This window comes from Drosophila miranda, chromosome 4, assembly GCF_003369915.1.
Source record: "Drosophila miranda strain MSH22 chromosome 4, D.miranda_PacBio2.1, whole genome shotgun sequence".
NCBI classification, from domain to species: domain Eukaryota; kingdom Metazoa; phylum Arthropoda; class Insecta; order Diptera; family Drosophilidae; genus Drosophila; species Drosophila miranda.
In genome coordinates this window covers 26,752,320-26,758,912 of record NC_046677.1, presented here as the reverse complement: position 1 = coordinate 26,758,912, position 6,593 = coordinate 26,752,320, and the positions used below count along the sequence as shown (strand labels likewise).

The 6,593-nt window shown below is 39.9% G+C and overlaps 1 protein-coding gene across 2 annotated transcripts in view; it reads right to left on the bottom strand.

The window, feature by feature from the left end:
- Positions 1–6,593, bottom strand: part of LOC108162104 (titin) — a 119,132-nt gene that overhangs the window by 87,243 nt on the left and 25,296 nt on the right. The window lies entirely within an intron of this gene.

Sequence of the window (6,593 nt, the reverse complement as noted above, 5' to 3'; positions counted from 1 at the left end):
GAACGTTTTTTAGGTCAACGAAATGCCAGGCCACAAGAGGAGTAGCCAGAAGCAGATAAAGCAGAAGGAGAGGCGGAGACAGAGGCAGAAGAAGTTGAGGAGAAGATGCTGATGATGCGAGCAAACATACAAATAAAGAGAGAGAGTGAAAGAGGAGACGGAGTATTGTAGTGGGGGAGAAGGGAGAGGGGAGACGGAGACGAAGACTGGAGTGTAGTGGATAGTGTAGAAACGTTCCAGAAGACCCCTTAAAAAAAAAAAGAACAGGTAGATGGATGGAAAGAGTCAACCAAACACAAACAAACACCAAGAAACGGTATACCCTTTATCGGGAGAGGGTATGAGGAGTCTTGCAAAACGTATGCCATTCGTATAGTAAAAAAAACCTTAAGTTTAAACTTTGCGGAGGAAAAAAGAAAAAAAAACTTAACTAAGTCGCAATTTATTTATTTATTTTTATATATTTTGTTTGTTTTGTATTGTTTACATTTTTCACAATAATTTATACATTTTTCAGAGTAAAAGCGATGACCATAGATCATATTTTTCTTGTATATATTTCTCAACGAAAGAAGAGACGAAAATCGTAGAAATTGCTATATTTTTCAGCTAAATATCCGTTTAAGGCTTTATCTTCAGAACCTTCTCTTGAACAATGCCATATAGGTCCAGTTTTATACTTTCAAAACAAGGTATACATTATATGTATATCTTTTAAGATCGGTTGACTATTGTCTAGAAAAATCCAGTGATTTTTGTGAGTAAATTTACTTTTTGTTTATGAAGACATTCTGCCATATAAACAAACAATCAAAAAATCAAGTTATTCGCCAGAAAAACAAGTTATCCAATTTCTGAAATAGTGCGACTTTTGGTTGGTTTTTTCCAGGGTATTCAAAGCTTTAACTCCTCAAAATACAGCATTACTTCTTGTTGTAGTTGTGGCTGTTTTAGCCTTTTATATTTCTCGTCTCCCAAACTTCACGTCTATAAATCCGTTGAAGAACAGAATAGAAACGAGTCAAAAGCACTGTGAGCGCGAGAGGGATAGAGAGATGGAGGCAACCGAACAGCGATAAAGTCATTTGCATAGTTCAACAATAGTGATAGATACCCCACCTGCAGAGATACCCCCACCACCCCCTCCGAAGAGGCAGAGGCAGAGACAAAGGCAGCAGCAGCGGCGGCAGCATCGCACATCGCACACCTACAACAAAAGCCACGAGAGTGAAAAGGGGCCTCCGAAAGAGCGCGATAACCTTTCGAAAATCAAATTAGAAGAATAAAACCAACAGAAGAGGAAGACGAGGGGGAAACAAGAGGCCAAAGAGGAGGAAAGTGGTAAAAGAACGTCGGGGGAAAGACAGGTAAGACAAAAAGGCCAACCAACAATCAAATTTAATCAAAAACAGAAGATACTCGAGCATCAGCGGTAGAGGAGGAGGAAGAGCAAAGAGGGAGGGGTTTTGGGGGTGGCATTGCCACCAAAGGACAGTGCGGCACCCACAAGACAGTGCCTCTGGGTATCGTATCCAAGAGATACAATAGCTAGAATGCCCAAATATTTGCATTTCCTATAGATGAATATGCATGGAGAAAGGCATCGAAAATCAGTACTAGAAAATATGGAGAATATTTTTGGGAATAAATACTGCAGGGGGCAACTTCAAAATTGATCAAATTTGTACTGAAATAAATTTTAAGTGCTATATTTGTTGATACATTCGGGAAAAGTTTGTAAATCAAGAAAAACGAAAACATATAGTATGGTATTTTCTAGTACTTTTCCCAGTATATTCTAGCACATATAATCATGCGTTTCTTTACATATTTTCATGGGAAAAACACCTTTTTCCGACAGCTTAAAGCTAATTCGCTTTAAATTCGACATCATGGACCCTCATAATTTTCAACATTTTCCCACTCAAACCCCTAGAAATGTGGCAACCAAAAGGTTTCTTAAGTATTCTCCTCGAAAACTCCATCCAGCGATTAATCCATCGATCATCATCTTTCTATAGATATCAGAATGAGTGAGTGAGTGAATCCTCCTCCTCCTCCCACAACTCATCTTCTAATAGCCCGTGTTTATAATTTGTTGTTTCTTATGTTTTGAGTATATTTTCTGGTATTCGGTATTCCCTCCATCAAAAGCCATCACCAGCAATGTGTCTGCGAGCCGTCACAACACACATATGGCATTGCCTCACTCAGCATTATTATTATGTATATTTCTTCTTTTTTTCTTTTGGCTTTTTTCTTTGTATTTTGGATTTTTGTTTTGTTTTTTTTTTATGACGTTTCATCTTACACATGAAAGACGGAATAAAAATGCATGAGAAGTGGCAACATTTGAAAGAGAGATATTATATCAAAAATATACTAAAAGAGAGGGTACCATCATTTTACGATCAAGGGTGACACAGGAGGGGGAAATGGAAGGGGTAAGTGTTTTTTATTTGGAATTTTATTGGGCTAATGCTATAGTTTTATTGGGTTTTATGAATTGTGGTCCCCAAAGCTTATATTCCACTAAGGGAAGCGCTCATTTCAATATAGATATATTTAAGAAAAGGTATTTTCAGCTTTTCTAGTTTTTTGATAACCTATTTTCTGGTATTTTTGTATAGTATTTAATAGTATTTTTACACTACTTTCTAGTATTTTATTCAGAGTTTTATAGTATTTTTGGTAGTTTGTTTATTTAGTTCCGTAGTATTTTATACCGAGTTTTTTAAAGAATTTACAAGGTTGTGTCGAGTATTTTTTCATATTATTTTCTAGTATATATCATAGTATTTTTTAGAATTTTTCATAGTATTTTTTAGAATTTTTCATAGTATTTTCTAGAATTTTTCATAGTATTTTTTAGTGATACACAAAGTATTTTTTATTGAATTATCTTGTATTTCTCTGGTATTTTTTTTTTTTTTTTTATTTTTCATATAAATATCTTTTGATTCCTTTATTTGAAATCCACCGTTTCTCAGAGTCCCTTTGGGTGAACTTTTCCATCTATCAATTATCCGAAGGATATTTTCTATAATCTATCCATCGTTCTCCTTCCACTTGTTAGTGTATTACAAAGCTTGTTTAGCCCCAAACACAACCTTCATTTCTTGCCAAACTTTTTGTTTTGGTTGATAAGACGACAGACAGACAGGTTTTTTTTTTGAGCGATTATGAAACCCCTGCGCCATCAATGCATTCGAAAAATATGATATTTACGATGCGTATCTACATAAGAGACGACTTAAAGGCATACCATACTGTATATTATACGAGATATATGCAGTCCATGGCATCGAGCAGCGAGCAGCAGGTGTAATCATTAACAAAAGAAGCAACAAAAGTGGTAGAGCTCTCTGGGGCCAAAAGCCGCTTAAAGTTAATTAGTCATTTTATTGCCTGCCGTTCGGTTGGTTCTTTCTGTGGATACTTTTGGGATTCTCTAATGGGTTTTTTATAGAATTATGTAAATGAAATGTACGGCTGATAGGCTTTTGATAGGTCACCAAAGACACGCCAGAGAGAGAATTCCCAGTTCGATTCCTCCGCCGTAAAGTTATGCTAATTACTCTCCCAATTCCAGAAGCAGAAAGACAACAAAAAAAAAAGAGAAAATAAAAATAAAATAAGTGGGGAAAATAAATTCATAATTTATGGAGAAAATTACATCGAAGGAGGCTCCGGGAATTAGTTACAAATTAGAAAATGATTCCATGAAGCGGCGCTGCCCCTTGGGGCACACACCCACACCCACAGCACCACCCGCACAGCTTCTCTGTGTTGTCCATCATTTTCACGCAGAAGGAGAGAAATCCGGGATCCTTGGACTCGTTGTGAGTGAAAGGAAGACACTTTGTTATGGCACCCCGCACACAAAAATCCTGGGGCTACTACCTGGGATTTTCCCTCTCCCCTGTTTCTCCACCTTTCCCCTGTTTCTTTTCGCATCCCCCAGGCTTCATTTTCCTTCTTATCCAAGGCTCAGGCTCATCCTTGTCGCTCCATTTGCGTTTAGATTTTGTCGCTTTTCTGCGGGCTTTTCTTTTCACTTTTTTTTTTTTGTGCCTCATTGCACATCCCTCTCCTCCTCCTCTGTGGATTTTCTTGGGCTGCTTTTCCTTTTGCATTTGGCTGATTTTCCTTCTGCTGCTCTAAATACTTCCTGGATCCCTGGCAAACAGTCTAGCTGGAGGCGCGTCTCTAGGTTTTCCTTGCACCTGCCACATCTCAGCAGGTGTTTTCCCGCCCCCGCCCCCCTTTCTGCTCTAATTTCGCTTTTCCTTTCTAAAATAAAGGAAAAAGGGGGGGAAAAAGGAGAGCGGGTTATCACCGCAGGCTTCTCTGCAATTTCCACGTGTGGCGTCCGTTTCCCGTGTACGCCGTCGTCCTGCCGTCCTGCATCTGCGGCTGTGGCAGCCTCTTGTGGCAAGGAGTCTTTTCTGCCACCGCTTGTGACATATCCTGGGCGTCCACGCGTTTTGCATTTAATAATTAAAATATCCCGGGTCCAACGCCAACGACAAAATGATTTAAAGTGTCAACGCAAAACGCCTCGCCTCGCCACGGCATAAGGGTCCTACCTCGTCCGTGCGGCAGGACATCTTCTCGGGCTGTCGGCTCCTTCTTTCTAGGAATCCTCACCCCTCTCCCCCCCCCTACCTCTTTTCTGGGGCTTTTCCTGTAGCTCTGCTTTTCCTTTTGCCCACTTATTTTTGTTGCTATTTTAAACGCCTTTTTAATTATTTTTCACTTTGCCAAATGAAAATTGCGACCCCAAACGGAGGTGGTCTACAGGGTTCTAGGTCTCACAGAAGGGGGGAGGCGAGGCAGGGGGAGCCCAGAGGGTATCTCATGTCCAGCTGCGCTTCTCTTTCTCTTTTCTCTCCTCTCAGATGTCATCAGACGTGCACTTTCCACCAAAAAAAGAGAAAAAAGAAAGAGATACTGAAGGAAAAGCAGAGCTGGAGTACAGGTACTTTTACCTGCAGTTAATTTTGGATAAGTGCCACATCATCCCCTGCCCCCCCTGTTTACGCCCCTCAACATGACACTTTCTCTTCACCTCCCGCACATCCTCTTTCTGGCACCTCTTCCCCTCTCACGCTTCCCCGCCATATCCCGAGGTGTTTTTTAATATTTGAATGCACTCCTCGTGCCATCCCTTTCTCCATCTACCCGTCTCTGTTACGCACATGTGAGTAGCACACACGTTATCCCGGTTCTTCCTTTTCCTCTCTTTGTCCCCCCTTTACCCCCCTATTTTCCACCTCTTATTATGCATGACGCGCACTAAGAGAAGATTGGCCGAAAAAAAAAAGTTTCTTCTTTCTTTGGCGGGCGGCTGCTAGACAAGCATACACCCACACCCACGCCCCCACCGCCGCCCACCTTTACGAATTTTCAGACTTGACATGGTTTCCTTTTGCCACCCCAAATACACCCCCATTCCAGCACTTCTTTAGCTCTTTTATGCACCTGCTTTTGAAACTCTGGAATACCTGCACCTCCACTTTTTTCTCCATTAAATTTTCACAGTTTTCGTATATTTTTCACTACCTCATTTTGTGTTGAATTAAAAGTAGAATATGTTACAACATTTAAGCAAGCAAGAAAGAAAGGGTGTATTTAACGAAGATATCGATACCCTCATAGATTTTAATAGATCCAATATCTGAGAGATTCGAGTCACAACAGCTCCTTACTGTTCCTAAGGTACATATATACTGTTTGATAAGGTGATCCCATGACTTCTCTTTCGATGGGTATTTCCTATGATTCAACTACCTTTTAGACTTCAGACGAGAATCTGCATCACAAACATCTCCTGCAAGTCAAAATACCCCACTTTAAAGATAACAATACCTCCCTCCTTCTGGTTAAAACTTGCCACAGGAGTAAAGGAAACAAGAAACAGCAGTATACAAGAAAGAAGAGAGAATAAACAACAGTATAAATGGAAAAAAGACAGATCCGTAGAAGGGTAAGAAAAGGAACGAAAAAGCAACACTCAGTATCAGAACAGGAAACATTAACATGACTCATTAACAGCACACGCAGACCCTACTTTACAGTGCCCGTGGAAGTAGGAAAGCCGGGCTCTTAACAGAGGAAGTATCTCGTACGAGTATCTTCTCGGCTTCAAAGTTTCTTCTTTTGCAATTTCGTTTGCTGATTCATCAGCGGAAATGTTGCTTGGTTTCTTTACGAGGCAACGCGCATAAAAAATATATTATAATTATAAAACCATAATATTATTATGTGTGTCATCTAAAAAGTTTTGGTTTAAGACCAGAGACGAGATTGGCGACTGACTGACTAAGCCTCTGCTTTGCCTTACTTCTTCGAAGAATACTCTCGAATTCGTAACGTTGTGGGTGGGGCAAGAGAGAGATTTCATTGGGAATTTTGCAGATCAAGCGAGAAATTTAAAGATGTAAAGATATACAATACTCGTAGTTTACAATCTTGACTCTTGTGAGTCATGTAAAACGCTTTCTTGGAAGCAATTTCATGTTTTTGCCGAACTCTACACATGCTGAAACGTGTAAAAACTAGGTACTAGTTTCCCATAAGCGAATGTCGTT